We start from the raw sequence: 19,827 nt of genomic DNA, 5'->3' as shown, positions 1-19,827 counted from the left end.
TCCTGCTGTCGGGGTTTCGTCTGGCTGTTGCTTGTTTCTGACTCTGACTTTGGGACCAAACACTCGACACCTTTTCTGGGTTAGCGGCCCGACAGGCAAACCTGTTTCAAGACTTGACTATGGGGTGTTTTGAAGAACCAAATGATTGATATATAAATCTACGGTTACTCTTAAAAACCTTTTGAGAAGTTAGAAATTAGTACAAAATAGTAATATTTGTCATTCATCCAGTCAATCCAGACAAATTAGCATCTTTTACCTCAAACCAGGACCCATGCAGAACAGTCATATAGTATTATGAAAAATGACACACAGTGAAGAGCTTTTTCTTTTTGTTTAAATACCTTCTTTTATCTGTTTAAATGTTCAAATAGTCTTAGGAATTGCACTTTCTGATTCTCATCTTGCAGAAACCAGAAGCACAATGAAGCGTTTCAGAACAGATGTAAGTGTCTGAACTGCAAATTAATTCTAGAATTTTCCAATTCAGTAAAATGTCAAATAAAAACAGACGGCAAAATACTCCAAATTAAAAAACAGTTGAGTTAAATTCAATGTAGCATGTTTTCATTAATAAATGCAGCTGCAGAGAAGAAAAAAAAACCCACCTATCCTTTGGACCTACAACCTTTGAAGTTTTGTAACCACAGAAATAAAGTCAAGTGTTTTGACACTAACTGGGTAAACTTAAAAGGCTTACACCATAAGCTTGTAAGTGTATTATAATGTTCCTTCCCTGCAAAAGGAAACCCCAAAGTGGTATTTTCATCCATTCAAGCATTTCTGAGTATTCCTCTAAAAACCTGCTCTCTGAGCACCAGCCCCTCCCAATCCACAAAAGCGAGCGGGTTCTCGCATTGTGATGTCACAAATTGAGGCACCGCCTCTTCTCTGACAACATTTAATCTTCCATCCGTCTTCTGAACCCGCTCAATCCCTTTCAAAGTCTTGAGGTTGCTGGAGCCTATCCCAGCTACTGTTTGGCAAAGGGGGTAAACACGAGATCACCAATCTATTGCAAGGCCACACATTTAATCTTATAAAACACCTGCTTTAGTTTGACATTACTCAAACTGTGTGGCCAACATTTCCATTTAGAATATTTTCAAAGCTAAATTTCAGATTTAGTTTTTTCTGGAGTTTTGTGTTTTCTCTGTTTATTGACAGATGTTAAGTCAGCTTCAAACTATAGAAATCACACTTCAAAATACAAACACAGTAATTGCCTTCAAGACGGCGATGGTGTATTTTGAATTTGTCTTTGAGATGAGCTGGGAAGGACTCTACAGTCCTCCATGCTGACCCCGGAGCTGCATGAATCCTCTGATTTGCTCCGTGTTCATTACCTGCAGAAGACTCTTCCAGATTGACAGAGTGGAGGTGAAAGCACATCCAGTCAAAGCCACCCTGCCAGCTGCTGCCTTTCATATCATGTGACACATTTGATGGATGCAGACTCCCATGCCTGTCCGGGTCTCGTTGTCACATCGATGTCCGCGTGTGGCCTCGCCGTCAAAGTCGAGCTGCCAAGCAGCAGTGACGAGAAACCTGCAACCTTCAACTACGGGCAACCACCCAGAGATCTGCTGCCACTTTGCCAGTCTCTTTCATGCTCTGTGTCTGTGTGCACCATCTGTCTGTCGATCTGAGTGACAGCTGAATGACAGGTTCCCTCTGAGAACATGGCACATAACGTTAATGCCAGGCAGGCCTGCAGGCTGAGAAAAGACTTGGGCTGCCCGTCACTCTTACCAACCGCATCAGTCATGAGAAGGCAGATGTGACGGCCTTGAGCTCCCTGGAAAACCTTTTCGCTGACACCCTTTCTTTCTGTCACCCAGCAGAGAAACGCTGAGTGACTGACTGAGGCAGAAAATATGCCAGGCTGCCTTCGAAATGATAGACAGGAACACTTTTTCTACGTCTTTATCAGCCACAGGAGAGCTGTGGCTCCTGTTGAAGCCTTTGGTTTTGCACAGGTATGACTGCAGGAAGGGGTTTCCTTTTTTTTAAACATGTGTTTTTTATTTTATTTTACCGGGTGGTTTTATCCAAATCTGGGTAACATTTTGTGGCAAAAGTCTTTAAGAAATTCTATTTGTAATGTAATACTTCATGTTCACCAAATTTCTTGGGCACAATAACACTGGAAATAATGTTTTTATCAAGAAATATAATTACAAATTTTTTTTTTCTTTGTTACAAGTGAAAAAAACTGCCATTTGGATTAGTGGAATCTTTCCAAGAAGAAAATCCTAATATTTAGTTTTGATGTCACGCTTTATTAAGATAAAATTGTTTGAGGGTTGATGAAGGACCCAAAATGCAGAGACAGGCTGGCACAAGGTTCCAAGACAAAGGGTTTTATTTCCAAACAAAAGGCGCTGCTGAGCAGGGAAACCAAACCAAACCAAACGTCAGGGTAACCAGGCAGACATGGGAGAAGACAATCAAAGAAATGATGATGATGATGATGATGATGATGACAGAGGAAGGCAGAACCAGGACTGACAAACAGGACTGACGAGACACCGGTGAAAACGATCAGGGGAGATAGAAACCAGGGAAGTAAAACCCAGAACCATGACATGCAGGAAACCTTCAAAATAAAACAGGAAGCAGAACTCTAATCATGACTGAAACAAAAAAGAAGAAAAAACTCAAATCATGACAAATATTAAATGAAGAAAGTGGATATAAACACTTATATTTAAGTCCGTTGCTCTGGTTATTGAAAAGATGTATTAAAGTTATTACTGGAAAGTATTACTCCAAAAAGAGCTTGTCCCTTCAAAGTAGGTAAATTATGCCCCCCTCCCAAACATGTCATATTTCAACCCTTAATAACCATTTATATCATATTTGATACACACATTTCTGAGACACCTTTCTCATTAGCGTGGTCCAAACGTTGGTTAAACTTGATCAATGTTTTCTGCCATGTAGTTCCTCATTATTCCACTAGAGGCAGTAGAGGGGCTTTTTCTGATCATTTTTTTCTGTGGATTTCTTCAAAGGGAATGGAAACATTTTAATTCCAAGAAATTTGAATTTTCTGTCAATTCTTTGATGTAGTGCGCTCAACACAGCTAAGTGCTACAACAATCTAACTATCCTTAATTCTAGACGATAATCCTCTTAAAAGATAAGACCAGAATTACATATTTCAAGGTAACTTTTTTTTTTAAAAATCTCTAATTATTATGAGTCAAATAAAACTTTCCAGTTCTCTCCAAATCAAGCAAATGTGTGTCTTAAATCAAGACCCCTCACCATTCACAAACAAAACTTTTGCTTCAAAATATTGTGTAACATAAAAAAAACATGCTTAAAAAGTTACTAGGAAGTTAGCTATGTCTTAAATCAAGTGTGATCAAATATTTAAACTAGAAACCAGGCACACATATTTGGTGAGATTTTGTGTTTTTGTACTTAAAAGTGTTTGGATAAAGCATAAAAACCTTTGGATTCAGAGGAAAGTAAAAACTGTGAAGGCATGGGTTTTCTTCAGATGTAGTGCTTCCTAGGTTGTTGAAACGTCTCCCGCAGCACTCTTTTTCCCCGATGCTGTCTTCCTGACACTTTTGTTACTCCACAAACTTGACAATCTGACAAGTAAGCCTTTTTTTCACATTCAGCTGGAGTAAGAGTGAATTCCTGTCTCTATTTCTTTTTGCATATACATACAATTTTACCACTTAAAAAAATAACTTTTCCTATAGTATTCAAATAAGACTGGCTGTCCAGAAATGTGAAATCAGATCATTTCTTGCTTTAGATAATTGGATGGCAGTTGTGTGAAATCCATACCATCTGTCAAAAATATGTTGCATAAGGCTCCAGTTAGCAGGTGACCGACTTCTGAGAGTACAGAAGAATGTAGGCAGAGAGGCTCCAAAGTCATTTTTTAAAAGTCCAAGCCCTGTCTCAAGTGTCACAGTTTCAATGAGCGTTCGCAGAAACGAATGAAACAGAAAAGAGTTCACATTAGAAGGTGGCCTTGATATACCATGTTTCAAATTTAAAACAAGAGGAAGATTTAAAAAGCAAAGACTTCCTGTAATGTTTTAAAAGTCCAAGCCTAGTTTGAAATGATTTTAAACCCAAAGGTTTTCATGCAAAAGTCTCCGGTGAGAAGATGTGGTTCAAGTGTTTTTGGCACAATACTTTTCAGGAATACTTTTACCAGTGATGAACAAGATTAATATTTTGTGGGGTTATACCCAAAAAGTGCAGAACCAGAAGGAAACTGCTTTAAACTACCGTCGTTTCCACACTAAAAGCCTTCATCTGTTTAAAAAAAACAAAGGTGCACATTCTAACCCAGCTGCAGACTGTTTTCTGCCATGTGACACCCCTGTTACCCCCAACTCTTCGTCCCTGTAACTCTGCCACTCTGGACTGAAGCTTCTTCTGCTTCTGCTGTGCCCTGCACGTTTTCCAGTGTGTTGCTAGCAAAAAGAGGGGAATAAGCTCTGCTCTCCAGCTCATGGTCTTAATGAGACAAAGCAGATCAGTTAAACTGGCAGAAAAGCTTTCATTGATGGCTGTTTTTGTCTTTCCTTTTACAGTTGAACAGCCCTGAAAACCCTCAGTCCTGTTAGAAGCCCACAGCCGAGGCTGTCAGACTGTTTGCTGCCAGGTGACACTTTAAAGTTCTGAAACAATAATCTACGGAAGATGAAGTCAACCTATTCTCTCTGCAACCGACCACTGATGGACTTTTGCATTTTGATCAAATAAAATCTGACTGACTGATGGACTCTTCAACCTCATTTGGTTCGGTATGTTTCTAAAACAGACCATTTATTGAGCGCTATAGTGTGGAAAAACGGTGAGTGGAGAGAAGCAGTTGAGTGTGGACATAGATGGAGGGGGTTCATGTCTAAAGACAGACAGCCATGATATGAGACAGACATCTGAATGTCCATCCAAACTAGTGTTCTCATGGGTTGTGTCTGAATTCCTTCCCTACTCACTATGTAGGGCGTTCGCCGTTTTCTAGTGCTTTCCGAAGTTTCAATTCCAAAATCCAGTGCCCTTGAAATTTCCCAGAAGTCTCTGTGAAAAACCAGTGTGCATTGATGCTCACTAGATCAGTGAATATGGACCACAATGCATTGCATCAGAACAATTTTTGCCAAAAAAATGTATTTAAATGTATCTTTTAAATAAACCATTAACGTTTTTATCTTCATGAGACAGTGGACTCATGAATAATCGTCGCAAAACGCTCATAACAGTTATACGTCATATCCACCGCATAAAAAAATAAATAGTAGTAATCATGGTGTCTGATTTGCTTTTAAAATCCAGGGCACTACATCATGCAGCACTATATAGATTTTTAGTAGTTACGGGTTAGGGCGGAGTTTGCTTATTTCCTAACATGTTAGTTTGGTTGACAAACGAGAAGTACAGAACCAGGTGGAAAAAGGACGCAGCCTTATGTTGGTTCATTTGTGAAGTGTGTGTGAAACAGCATCAAGTGTGGAGTCTTGCACTCAGAATGTGAGAGCTGACAGTTTGAAGCTCAGCTGTGGGTGTTTGGCAGCTCCCAGTGATGAGGCTGATGCCTCTGCAGCCAGACCAGCTTTGCTGCCACACACCGGATCCAGTCCTCATTTTAGTTTCCATAGTTTCCTCATCATTTATTCAACTTTCTGCATGTTCCTCTCTGGGGAAACTCCATGTTTCTATCTAGATCAGCTAAAATATCAAAAAGCCTTGTTTGAGAGGTTTAGCTAACTATCAGAGTTCAGACGACACAGCCTAAGGTAAATTTATTTAAATGTGTTTATTTATCGCCGATTTTACGGGGAGCATTTCATTCTTTCTCACCATCTTTTATTTTTCTGTGTAACTTGAAGAAATACACAAGGAGAAAACATTTTTAAAAAGGAAAACATCATTTTAGAATTTCTCCATCAGGAGAAAAGATGGAAACATTTTTTTCAAAATTGCTGCAGATCTTCAAAAATCTTTACAACAATCTATTTTCTGAAACCACTGGATCCCGTTTGGGGTTGCTGGAGCCTATCCCAGCTACTGTTTGCCAAAGGTGAACAGGTCACCAGGTCTTTACACACAATCACACCTATAGGGACAATCTGGAGTTAATCTCTGAAGTGTGTTTTGGAGCTGTGGGGGGAATGGAGAAAACCTACACTTGCATGCGTTTAAACTCAGTCAGCAGGGATTTGAACCGCCAACCTCCTCTCACTGCACCACCATGCATCCCACAACAGGACCCAGAGCCAAAGAATAGTTTTTGTCCTTCAGTTTGTAATCTTTTTTTCATTATTTATAAATAGCACTTTTGTTGGTCTTGTAACAAGTCCATTTTGGAAATCAACCCCATTGTTTTAATCAAATTGCCAGAGTAACTAAAAGTGGGAGGGGCTTCGTGTTTAAATTCTACATTTATTCTAACTTCTTTGTAATATTCACACTAGCAATCATTCCTTTTCTTGGTGGATTTCCTGGCTCATCTTTGGTAGTTTTATTCTAGCAGTTTTTATTACAGGCATGTGTGTTGGGTTTACTAATTAGACGGATGTGTTTTTCTTCAACTTGTGGTCTTAACCCATAAGAACCCGGACCCACACATAAAAACTCTGACCAACTGGACCGCAGAACACATTTCTGATCGTCTCCGTGGATTCTTGCACAGATTTAGAGGAGCTCTTAAAGCCCCGTCATGTCTTCATTAGGTGCTGCCTTCTCCAGTTCGTTTCCAGCCTGCAGAGTCCGTCTCCTCCTGTTGGATGGACGTTTTGTGAGCTAAACTGTTTTAACCACAGTGACATTTCTCAGAATGGGTCTGTCTGTGTCTCATGTATAATGACGCCTTCTGCATCTGTCTGTCATCGCACTAAAAACATGAAAAAAGCTTTTTTCTTTGTGGTTTCTGCTGTGCTCTGTCCAAGTCAGAGGGTCTGATCAGGATCTGCCACCAGGGAGCAGTATTCCTCTGTAATGGCTTCTAAACGGCCCTTTGAAAAAAGACCAGGGCCACACAACAGACCAAATGGCACTTGCATGCGTGGGATTTCAACGTCTGTGTGGCGTGTCCAAACACACTACGGCACACATCAGCACGCCGCCTGGACTCCAGCTACCACCAGAGAGTCAGACTCCTCCACTTCTCTCAGGCAAAAGGCCAAAAACATTTACAACACTTCAAGTGTCTGCGACACAAGAACGCCCTCTCCGCTGTGAAATATGTAAATATTGCACTAATCAAAGGGTTGTGGAATTGCAAAATGCCACGGAAAGGTTATGACCTGCAGTCTGTGCTAATAGAAGGGTGAGGAAGAGAAGGATGGAGAAGGGGGAGGGCTTGAGCCGTGGTGGAGGTGGGAGGTAGAGGACTGACAGCTACCACAGGCGTTACTCCTGCCTGAGGAGGACCTTCACATGTTGACCTCCGCCTCCTGCACTCCAACGCTCTGACAGTAATGAATAGGAAGGGGCTGTTTATGCATATCAAATGTTATTTACTCTGCCGTAGTCGAGTGTAGCCACAGAGGAAAGGCAGAGAGGCTGGATTAGAAGAAAAACCGGATATTCCCAAAGACCATGAGCTGCCATTAGAACAATGTGGACAAGAATGCAGAGGCCTCGACGCTGAACTGAGGTTAATCCGTCCATCGCAATGCATTTCATGACATGGATTTCAGCGCTGCTTGTTTTTAAGAAGCCTCTTTGTTCACTGCCCCGATTTTCCTCCAGGATTTGAGGGCTTGACAGATGCGGAGTACCTGCATGAAAAACAAGCGCTCTGCAAGTTTCTAAGCGAACTTGACAATGAACCTCTCTTGATATCTAGCCCACATGATTATTTATTTCAAGTATCTCCAGCTTCACCCCACTAAGGCGGATATCCAGCGACAGAATCAGGCAGATGTGAACATGCATTCTAGTCGTGTAACATATTTCTTAAGCAGGATTAATTCCTCTCTACGTTGACATGATTGGTCCTAAATAGCACAAACCTTAAAGCCAGAGGGAGGAAAAGCCGCGGCGGCGTTCTTCGGAGGGGGGAATGACATTCCACGACGAGCTCAAGAAAATAACCCAAAGCATGAACAATGAAGAATCAGCTGCCAGAAAGCGTTTGTGTTTTCCTGAGCCTGTGTGTCATCACTATCGGTTTACGGCTCGGCCTCATTTCCCATCAGCCCCTTTTGAGAATTAAGTTGGATCTTAAGTATGCAAATGAGAACCTATGCTGCAGTCCCCACCCTCCCGTCGATGAATCCCAGGACAGAGCATGACATTTAACATCTCCTTCACTAATTTGTGTCTAATAGCCAAAAAGTGATTAGAATTAACATTAACGACATTTCATATGTCTGCCTTTCTATTCATTAGCCCTCTGCTGCTCCTGCTTAAGCGCCTAATGCCGGTGCCGGCTCCGTGCAGCTTAAATTTCATGTTTCACTTCTGGCAGGAATCTTTTGGCTGCCCCTTTTTTCACTTCACGTTTCTTTACAAAAAGACAACAAGGAAGGAGAATTAAAATAGGAGAAGGAGAGGGCGGGGGCTGACATCCTCCTTTTAAATCTGTTCTATCGGGTCACATTCTCTTTACCAACTGACACGTCCACAGCAGCAGATTAGGAAGTGCTTTTCCCTGCGCTGAGCCCCAAAGAAATGCATTTATATTTCTCCCAGATCAGGACGGAGTGGCGATTATTGCATGAAAAATGAGCATTGTGTTTCCATCAAACAGGCAGCACCGTCCCCATGCCCTCCGCTCCGGTAATTAGTGACGGTCCCCAACCTTCTTCTTTTTTTTCAAGGACGGCGCTTGTCCCATGTGCTTCTCTGGAGAGGTCATCCGACCCTACAGCTAGCATGTGACAAGGGTTTGCTCAGCAGAAGCCTCAGGAGCAGCCAATGTGATGGAAATTTAATAGCAGGAAATGTTTGTGAGGTGGGAAAAAGGAACAAAGGCAGGGATGCGCAATTCTAAACACATGCAGCACTGCTTTTGGTCACAAACTCACTTTATTTTATTAAAGATCCACTCAGAGGAAAATCCCATTTTTTGTTTTTTAACGTATTTGTGGCATTTTTCTGATGATGGAGGATAAATATAAAGTTGTGCCCAAAATAGTATTTTTGCATATTGCTTTATTCTAATTATTGTGAATCAGAAGCAGACGATAAAATACTGTTTTTAAAAGATCTTACATGTGACGTACAGAGTACAAGAGGCAGGCCACACGCTCTCTGCACTACTGAAAGAGGAAAGGCAGACAGCCGCTCTACAGAAACTATGTCCTATAAACAACACAGAATCTTAATTATTTTGGCTAAAAACTGCATAATCATAGTTAAAAGTTTTTTTTTTTTAATTGATCAAAAGAAGATCACAGAGACTTTGATGAAGAAGATTCAATGTCATCCGTTTTTAATGGCTAATCTGCTTATTTATTTTCTGATCAAACAGTAATTTGATGATAATTAGGGAGAAAACAATTTATTAATATAAACTGAAGTCTAAAATGTGAAGGAAAAAAGGATCAAAATGCAAAAGTCCATCAGTGGTCGGTTGCAGAGAGAATAGGTTGACTTCATCTTCCGTAGATTATTGTTTCAGAACTTTAAAGTGTCACCTGGCAGCAAACAGTCTGACAGCCTCGGCTGTGGGCTTCTAACAGGACTGAGGGTTTTCAGGGCTGTTCAACTGTAAAAGGAAACACAAAAACAAAAGCTTTTCTGCCAGTTTAACTGATCTGCTTTGTCTCATTAAGACCATGAGCTGGAGAGCAGAGCTTATTCCCCTCTTTTTGCTAGCAACACACTGGAAAACGTGCAGGGCACAGCAGAAGCAGAAGAAGCTTCAGTCCAGAGTGGCAGAGTTACAGGGACGAAGAGTTGGGGGTGATGTGGGGGTAACGCTGGTGGCCTGGCCGCTGACAGACAGGCCAATCTCCTGTCTGGACAGGCTCAAGAGAGATGTGTCAGTCTCTAGGCACCCCCGGCCAGCCGCAGCACACTGCTAAATGCGTATTGGCAAAGTGTCTGTGCCGATGCCATTAGCCAGCAGACCTAAATTCCCCTGTAATTTTCAACGGCGCTCCTCAATATTGGCACCTCTGATGGGTTCAGTATTTGAATTCCAGTTCACTCGTAATGGATGGCTGGTGGCGGGAAGCAGAGGAACAACTTGTTATCACTTGAACTAGACGGCCCCAAGGGCACAGGCACACACATGCACACACACGTGCACACACACCTACACACACACGCACACACATGCACACACAACGTCTGTCCCAGACTGTATCATCCTCTGCTCACTTAATAACAGTGTAAAAGGCTTTCAGGTTTAGGTTAAATAAAGATTCTGAGAAAGCGTGGGAAACTTTTTGTTTGTGTTTTTTTCACAGACTTTGTTTCAGGAAAAGCAAAAAGAAGTTTGGTTGTTTTTCAAATGAATGAAACTCTTTTCCATTAAATTATTCAAGGACAAAGCTGAAAACAGGACTTACAAAACACACAAAAAACAATGATTTTCTTTCTCCTAAATTTGCATTTAAAGAAGCAAGAAATAAATTATGGGACTGGTTGATTCTTGATACTGGGGGACATTTAGTTGTTTTGCAATAAATTAAAATTGCTCCTTTACTCCATAACATTAGCTAAACTTGTAAAAAGTGATAAAAATTAGTAAAAAAAAGTGATGATTTCTTACTAAAAAAAAAAGAAATTACTATTTTTTTTATTGTATGGATTTAATTTAAGCACTAAAAATATACTTAACACCAGGAATGGTGGTAAAATGCAGCAGTCACTTTATGTATTAGTAGGGTTGTTTTTAACCCAACCCCAAAACTAAAAAGGGAATTTGTACATTTTTTTAACTCAGGAAAAAAAACGAAACATAAATGGATTCAAATAAAACCACGATAAGCCCCAAAATGAAGTATTGCTCCAAATAGTGACCAAAACACATGAATTATCATAGAATTGGGTTGTAAAGTAATCAATGTGCATTTTTTATTTTATTTATTAAGTTAAAGAACTTTATGGCTTTCGTGGTGTATTAATTGTATAATTTTACCTCGTCTATCTTTTAGTCTATGCAGGGCTTCCTCAAAGTTTAGCCACGGTTTTAGTTACCCTTTTCTGTCCATCTTTAATTGTTGTAGCTTTTAATCTAATGTTTTTACGATTTCTTATTGTTTTTAACTTATGTTTCTATACGTCTTTCATGTCAAGCATCAACAGTACGTCAATGAAAGGTCTGAATAAATCAAGTGATTGAGAGACTGATTAAGAGTGATTGTAAGGATTTCATCAGAATTAACACCACATTTAGCTCAGAGTTGTAATTACAGCAATAACAAGAATGAGCACACACACACACACACGCGCACACACACACACACTGAAGAGTGTAATTTTCCTCATCACTTTAGCTGGATGAGTCAAATAGAAGGACTCAAGAAGACAGTCTCACTTTGGAGACGTTTTGGAACTGATCTGAGATCAGGCCTTACAGAGCAGGAAGGACACATTTACACGTGGTTTGATTGTAATTAGCATTTAATTTAATTTGGAATATTTCAGTTCAACTCTCCCCGGATCACGACACAAGCAACGCTCCGAAAACCAGAAAAAAGGAGCCGTTTTGCTTCCTCGTCCCATTTGTGACCTAAAAACACTTCAAACTGCTAGAATTTTCATGAGCTCACGATTGTGAGGTGGATCTGGACTCTGGTGGGATTTGTAGCTTCAAATGTCTCTTTCCTAATTTCACTGATCTCTCCCACACTGCTCTCCTCCCTTCCAGCGACGTTGCCCGCAGTGTGCCGAGGGAATACAGCGTTCGTCAGGCCAAGACAAACACGCGCATAAACACACACAAGTGTTAAGTAACTGAGCAACTTAGCTCCGCTGTAATTTGTATATAGTGTTTGACAACCTTGCAAGAGAAGTTTTCACCCTAGAAATGCTAAGTAGTCCCAGCAGGAGTCAGTCAAGAAGAGGAGAGGGGCTCTTTGCTTTTTAATATATTCTTCTGTAGCCCACAGGCCTCCGAACACGTTAGCAGTGGCTGTACACACGCTCACACACAGGCGCATGCATGCACGCTCGCATGTCTGCCGGCTCAGAAGGAACATTGCTAATGGGGCTGTTTTTAATGAGCCAGGAAGAGGAGAGTGACCCTTCGAAGGTGAATATCTCTGTTTTTCAGGATGAAAATGTATGCACGCACGCCACTCACATGCACACGTCCGTGCACAGGTCCTCCAGAATTTATACAAAATTGTAATATTTATCTCTAATTGTTTCTAACTGGCATAATTACTTTCGGCTCTGGGCTCGTATTCAACCGGTCCCTCTCATCAGGAGTGGGCATGTGAGACATCAGAAGGCAGAGAAATGGCTGTTTTTACGGCTGGAGAGCATGCATAAATTGAGAGGGTTTGCAGAAAAAAAAAGAAGAGAGGCCCCTGCAGCAGTGGTTTTCTGCAAAGCCGCAGGAGATCCGTCGATTTCCTCAAGTTCCACTTCACGTTGCAAGGGACATATCCATCCCCAGACGGCCATTTCACTTTATTTCACTGATTTTATGATCTTTTCCTGCAAAAACGAGAAATAAAAGGAGGAAAAATTGGGTGTAGTTCAGGGATCAGCCAAAAGATGGCACAGCATGTATGGTGGGAAAAGAGGCTGAGATGAGCCTTCTGGTGTCTGTGTTTAACCCAGAACCTGAAGAGCGTCTGCGTCTCCTCTGTTGGGAATCTTCTGCTTCCAGGACTCAAAGACGGGGATGGATACGGAGGAAGAGGAGGAGGAGGGAGTGAGGTAGGTGAGTGGATGTCACGCTTCTGCTCATGTTGCTCAACAAGCCGTACTGTGGCTGCTTTTGCACTAAAATGAGCCTGAGGATATATAGCTGTGACATTTTATCTCAGAGCCCCTGGTTCATTTTGTCTGCAGAACATGTGGAGTTGCAGAGCAATCTGTGAACACGACTAAAACTAATGGTTATTCTGATGTGCAACGCCTTGCAGAGAAAATAAATGCACTGCCTAAGCAGGTAAGACACATTTCAGCAGATGTGCTAATATTTTTTTGCCACAAAAAAAAGAATGAGAGGAGTAAGAAAGATCATTTCATACAGCATCTTTAAACAAATTTGTCACGAGGCATCCTCATTAATCTGAGAGGAATTGTCTTTTTCTGGGTGCTGCTGATTTTATTTCTTCCTCACTTCGGTGCTGCAGTTTCACAATTTCATTTTGCCATACAGGAGTGATTCTTTTTTCGTTCTGTGGATTTAATTGGGAATGATACCTTCATCAGAAAAAACGTCATGTGCAAAAGTCAAATCAAGGTCCAGAAAACCGTTTGGATATTACAGTGTATTTCCACACGGGTGATGAGCTGATATGAATATTTTAAACATACCTGATGCTTTTTCACACAGCAGGGATTTACCTGGCAGTGGATGTAACGCTGATCCCTCTGCTCGCAGTGATTACATTTGTTACCTCACAAACACTTAACATCCCCACTCCACGCACCCCCACCCCCCGCACCGAAGCTGCACTGAAAATCAATGAGACAGGTTTCAGTCGCCGCTCAGACTCTGTCCTGACATCTGCTCGATTACCTCCTACAGCCAAACGCGCACGAGCGCCCTTCCTGTGGACGCCGCCAGCCGTGTGAAGTGCTCTGGAGAAACCGGATCCTGCCGGCTGTGTCACATCGCATTTGCTGCCACCCGTCAGGAGGAGTTTGACTGCCAGACGTTGTGACAGCGTCAGTCATCCTCTAGCCCAACAGCTAAAGGAGGAAAGCGAACCTCCATCACTCCACGACTGGAGTACGAAGAGGGCAACGTCTTAGTCCTACAAGTGGAAGTGACAGAAACCAGTGTCCATCCATCATATCTGCCCAGCAGGATTTCATGCGCTTACATTCTTAGAGAAAAAAAAAGGTTTTGTCTTACAGTTAAAAAACAGGCAGCTGATGAAGATTTCCAATGATCAAAGGTCCTGAAGGGACTCACCTGCCCCCCCAGCTGCATTATCTGAATGTGATTCCAGCCAGAAAGCTGATGATTGAGCAGCTTATCCTGCCAGGTCTGTCAACCAGACTTGCATTTCTAGTTCATCTCTCACTGTGTTATATTTATTTTTCAGTCAAAGCTGTGAGCAGAGTGCAGAATGTCAGGCCAGAAGGAGCGCGCCTAAAAGCCAGCTACTAACGCACATATATGACAGTCAAGGACACACACACACACAAACACAGGTGCACACACAGACAGTAAATGTGACGGCAGCCCAGTTGTCAGGTCGTCTGACAGCGCCGTGAGCTCCCATGTGGCTGCAGAGTTTCCAGACAGCAGGACAGCAGCACCTCACGCCCTTGCCTCATCTCCCCCCTTCCCCACCCTCCTCTCCAGCCTCACCCACTGCCTCTCATCGCTCAGGACAGGAACCCTCAGAAGAGCCTGGCAATGCGAGAGCTGATGGACAGGCCGTCTCCGGTGTGAACTCCGGTCCTCTCTGGCCCACGTCACGGAAAGACGGCTCACTGTTCCTGAAGCCGGCCTGGAAAGGTTGGGACGGTGATTCCGAAAACTCTTTTGGCTCCGAATTACTTTGTGCTGAAATTGCAGGAGTGTTGTGACCAAGCAGCATCACAGGCTGCAGGACACGTCTGTCACGTGCACACGTGCACAAATAACTCACCACAATGTGCAGTCAATTTAAGGGTGCACACTGTAAAGTCCCACTCTGATGCTCCTCTGATCTATTGTAAAAGCCTTCCCACGGGGTTTTTAATTAGGATGATGCACTTTTCAGACAAAATTATAAAAAGCATGTGTTTTTTTCTAGGACATAGTTTCTGTAGAGCGGCAGAAGTTCATTTGAAATCCCCCTCCAGGGTGGGGGCTTTTTCCAGTTTGAGGGACAGCAGTCTTGGTTACAAACTCTGCAGGCAGAGCTTGTTCCGTTGAAGCCATGTAATTTTTAGATGTCTTTTGAATGTCAAGTAAAAAACCATCCCAAGTGTGAAGCATCTTTATCTGATGATGCATGTGACTTGGACTTCCTGGGTCATGTGATGCAGTCATTCCTACATGCTTTCCTCTGGTTTGCCATGCACAGAGGGTGAAATGAATCACTTCCACAGTTCTCACGTCTGAGCTTCTTTGCAGCAAAAGCATAAATTGCTCCATAAATCTTCCTCCAGCACAATTTCAAAACCCAAAACTTGTGCTGAAAGTACGCCTAAAATGCATACATTACACTTGAGCATAATTAGATTGTGACTGATGCATTAATTAGGAATGAGTGAGTTACAATTAGACTTGCTGCTGGAAACACAGCACAGTGCTTCTGCAAAAGTAACTTAAAAAAAAGAAAGTAGCTGTTTTTTACTTAAATAGGTTTGAGTTTTTATGTGTTTTATTTTTCCATAAGTTCACTTTCCCTCAGTTCTTACTCTCAAATAGTCCTAAAACTGCAAATATAGTCCTTTTACACTATAAGCAAGCTGCTGTAAAATGTAAACAAAGTTATCTGGATGTCATCAAAGTAGGAATTTTGTGAGCAGTGACTGTTAGCTCACTGTATAGTTTTATATTATTTCTCAGTAATTTCACGTCATTTTCCCTGAAAGAGCATTTCATGTTTGTTGACAATGTCTGTGTTCCGTATTTTACACAAGAAGTAGAGACTTGTGCTGAAAATAAAAGCATGATGTGTATGTTACACTTTAGCATTACTAGATTGCAACTGACTGAGTGATTTATAATTAGAGCCCATATTTCTAGAGAGGGATGCTGCAGAAAAAACAACAACAATTTTTAAATTTTGTTTTGTTTTGTGTGATCATGATTTTAAATTACATTTTTTGCATTTGACAGATTGTGACAGTTGTTCCCAAACACAATAATAGCACAATATTTAAGGCTTCAGTAACCGGCTGTCTAATGTTTAGAAGATGCTGCTGATAAAGCTGTTCAAACAGATGAAGATTAAATTTATATTTAAAAGCTCAATAAAAGAAAAACGTTAAAATTCTGCATCGTACAGCCGGTCTGTGTGGCCGTGAACCAGTCTGTGTCCTGAAGAAGGTTGGAGACCACTGCCGGACGCAGCTTTCTTACAGTTCTTACAATGGTGTCCCCCCTAACGTCACAATAGAAGTGCATTATGACTGTATAATTATTGGCTTTCTCTTTACAGGATTTTCCCTGGGATGTTTTTTTTATCACCTTGTGTTTTGCAGTGTCTTTATTTACATAATGTTTATTGGACTTCTATTTCCACTGCATGCTTGTAATTAAATATTCAGTTTATTATGTTTACTTTTTAATCAAAGCTGCTGCAGAAGAAGCTCAGAGTCAATGTGTTCAATTAAAACAATCAAAGACAAAAGTCACTCTTTTGTGAAATCTATAAACAGTGCATTCAGGTAAAGCTCTGAGGGGCCCCTGTGCATTTAGGTAAAGCTCTGAGGGGCCCCTGTGCATTCAGGTAAAGCTCTGAGGGGCCCCTGTGCATTCAGGTAAAGCTCTGAGGGGCCCCTGTGCATTCAGGTAAAGCTCTGAGGGGCCCCTGTGCATTCAGGTAAAGCTCTGAGGGGCCCCTGTGCATTCAGGTAAAGCTCTGAGGGGCCCCTGTGCATTCAGGTACAGCTCTGAAGGGCCCCTGTGCATTCAGGTAAAGCTCTGAGGGGCCCCTGTGCATTCAGGTAAAGCTCTGAGGGGCCCCTGTGCATTCAGGTAAAGCTCTGAGGGGCCCCTGTGCATTCAGGTAAAGCTCTGAGGGGCCCCTGTGCATTCAGGTAAAGCTCTGAGGGGCCCCTGTGCATTCAGGTACAGCTCTGAAGGGCCCCTGTGCATTCAGATAAAGCTCTGAGGGCCCCTGTGCATTCAGGTAAAGCTCTGAGGGCCCCTGTGCATTCAGGCACAGCTCTGAGGGGCCCCTGTCAATCTCACCCCCCCAGACACTTCATGTATCACTGTCTCGCAAATGAAGGCCACATCACACGAATGATTAATAAACAAACCTATTACCAATGCGACACACATTTCACCAAAGGTTCATTTTCGGAAATACAATCTCCCTTTTGTTAATAATGTCCATTCATCATGCCAGAATGTCGCTTAACGCAAGGTTAATGAAACACTGCTAATGCTCGCCTAATCTATCCCGAGTCAGAAAGCTGCTGTAACTGTTATTCCTCGAAACTATTTTCCAGAGGATTCTCGCGGGTGATTGATGGACGCGGGACAGGGGATGTCCATTATTTTTAGTTGGAACACACAGACAGAATGTGGGGTCAGCTGTGGGCCGAACTCAGAAAGCTTTACCTGTCCAAATGGCTAATGAACCGCTGACAAGATATATGAGAACACTTTAGGGGCGAATTTAAGTATGACATAACAACTTGATAATGGATTTACTGCGGCGCTCCGAAGCGTTCATTCCCAGCCGTATAATGTTCATGCTTACAGCCACTGCGGCTCGCGCTGATCTTTACATGTTTTGTGTGATCATGCCTTCGTCTCGACTCCCGTTTTCCAGCTGTCAAGCAGTCCTATTAAAAAGTATTATTTTGTTTTATGCGTGCGTGCGTGCGTGCGCGGTGTGTGAGCGTGCTGTGGTGTAAACACAACATTAGGCGAGACTTTTATTGTAATGTGAGTGTCTGGTGCCAGCTGAGCTGAGCTGCAAGCTGTTTGGAGAAGCGGATGACTGTTTGATTGTTTGATGACAATGCGAGACTTGCATCTCTCTTCCTTTTGTCTGCGTCTCTGAAGAGTGCTGACATTAAATGTTTGATGTTGGCGTGCACAACTGATGTACAAATAAAATCCTCACCGGTGGGACGCAGTTTTTTGTTTTTTTTTCTTCCAGCGTTTTGACAGTGCATGTGTGTTTTTTGTTGTAAAAGTTTGGATTGTTTTATCTCTCCTTCTTGAACCAAGCAGCCACAACGATGGAGGAGTGAGAATGGAAAATTGGCTCAGGATTGCTTGTGAATGCAGGAATAATTGTTTTCCACTTGAACACCTTTCGGTTTTTAATAGGAGGGTGTGCACAGTGTGACGCTGTAATACCAGAGAGCGGCAGTGGGGCTAGTGGAGAGGACGCAGGTCAATATGAGTCCTAATAAAGCGTGAGTTCATTTCCCTGCTGCGCTCCCCCCTCAACTCAGCCACCGGCTGCTCCATATACAAGTCAAATCGGCTTTTTGCCTCCCAAAGCCCTGTGATTTATGACCAGGCTCCATTGACTGGACCAGCTAGTTTTCATTTTTGTTAAATCGCGTGGCCTCTTAAATGAAACTATTGATTTAAAGTCAGCTTACTGAGGATTTAATTTGTATTTGGAAAATTAAAGCAGGTAGCGCTTTATAATTTCACCCTACAATGGAGTAGAACCATTTATCCCCAATCCCCCGTCTTGCATCCAAAGAACAGGTGCAAGTCCCCACTCGTCCAGCAACACACCTGTTCTACAAGGATCGCGCTTAAAACGGTCACTTTATGGCAAATAATGGAAGATGAAGAAGAGAGCTTTAGGGATCTGGGAGTCCAGCCTGTCCCATCCTGCATTCACGTCCTGCATGTTCCACCTTATGCTACAGCCACACCGAGCATGCCATTTCTGTGTTCTGGATCTTGCATGTAGCAGCTGGTGATCTTACTGGACTGGTCAACCACCTACAGCTGGGCGAGCTTGTTGTCTGATGCCATAGTGGTGCAAATCCCCTGAATGTTGTTCCAGGCCTTTTCTTTCACAGCTCTGTTTCGATAAATAAAAGACTTGGAGTCCTAGAATTCCAGCCGTACACCAATATTCTCCCTTATGATCAATTAAATTAGACTTGGTTTCACTTTCAACCTGCGTTCAATGGCTGCACACCTGAAAACCATCATAGAAACTAGTGTAGATTTAGCACGTGGAAGCCTGAAATCCGTATTTAAATAAACCTTTCACTAAAAGTGGGCACTTTAATGCACGTTGCTCAGGGCGGTGCAAAAGAGGCCTCAGACTTGCTCCGGTCAACGCCTTCGATGACTGACAGGAGGCTTCAGGAACCGACAGAAAAAGGTTTTATCCGCTCATCAAAGAAAGCCTTTCTGTCAGTTTACTTGTTTGTGCTCTGGTTTGTCACCGCTGTTCCACTTTTCACAAATCTTGGGAAAATTATGCATCAAGCAGAGAAAAAGAAAAGAAAAAAAAACAAAGAGCACAAGTATTTTCAAAATGACACCTGGGAAGCTATTTGTCAGTCTCTCCATCATGCCATTTCCCCCGCCTGTGCCTCTCGCCGTCTTCAGCGAATCCCACTTCCTGCCCAAAAGAGAAGCTGCAATTACAGCTCAAAACACTGTGACATATTTGTTACTGATTGTCCCTCATTTGTGGGGAGGAAGGCAGGCTCACTGTCTCAGCTTTGTCTCCAGGTTTTCTTCCTCTGTCTCCCGTGTTGCCATCTCTCCTTGCCACCCGGCTCACCTCTCCCTGCCATGAGCTGCTTCACCAAGCCCCTCATTAACCCCTCCCTTCTCCCCTGGCATTGAAAAGGCGCTGTCTTTTAACCTGTCCTGGCATTTTGCAGAGTTTTCAGCAGTGAACATGTGGGCGGATGGGTGGATTCCCCGTTCCCCTCTCTCTGACTGTTTTATATTATGTTTCGTAATAATAATCACAGTGATCGCGCCTCCCCCTCCTCCTCCTTTTTGTTAAAACCTCCTGCTAATGGGGCGGAGGGACAGCACCGCTGTCTCCCCGGCCTCCTCACCTCCGAAACGGCTGTTTGTGTGGCGTACCC

At 42.6% G+C, this 19,827-nt stretch overlaps 1 long non-coding RNA gene across 1 annotated transcript; it reads left to right on the top strand.

The window, feature by feature from the left end:
• The first annotated feature begins 12,642 nt into the window (after positions 1–12,642).
• LOC110014820 lies at positions 12,643–17,875 on the top strand. The gene is made up of 3 exons (XR_002289821.2): positions 12,643–12,832; positions 12,964–13,063; positions 13,649–17,875. It is a non-coding gene; the product is annotated as an uncharacterized LOC110014820 (long non-coding RNA).
• Positions 17,876–19,827: the final 1,952 nt, after the last annotated feature.

This window comes from Oryzias latipes, chromosome 16, assembly GCF_002234675.1.
Source record: "Oryzias latipes chromosome 16, ASM223467v1".
In the NCBI taxonomy this organism is placed as follows: Eukaryota; Metazoa; Chordata; class Actinopteri; order Beloniformes; family Adrianichthyidae; genus Oryzias; species Oryzias latipes.
This window is presented reverse-complemented; position numbering and strand designations above follow the sequence as displayed.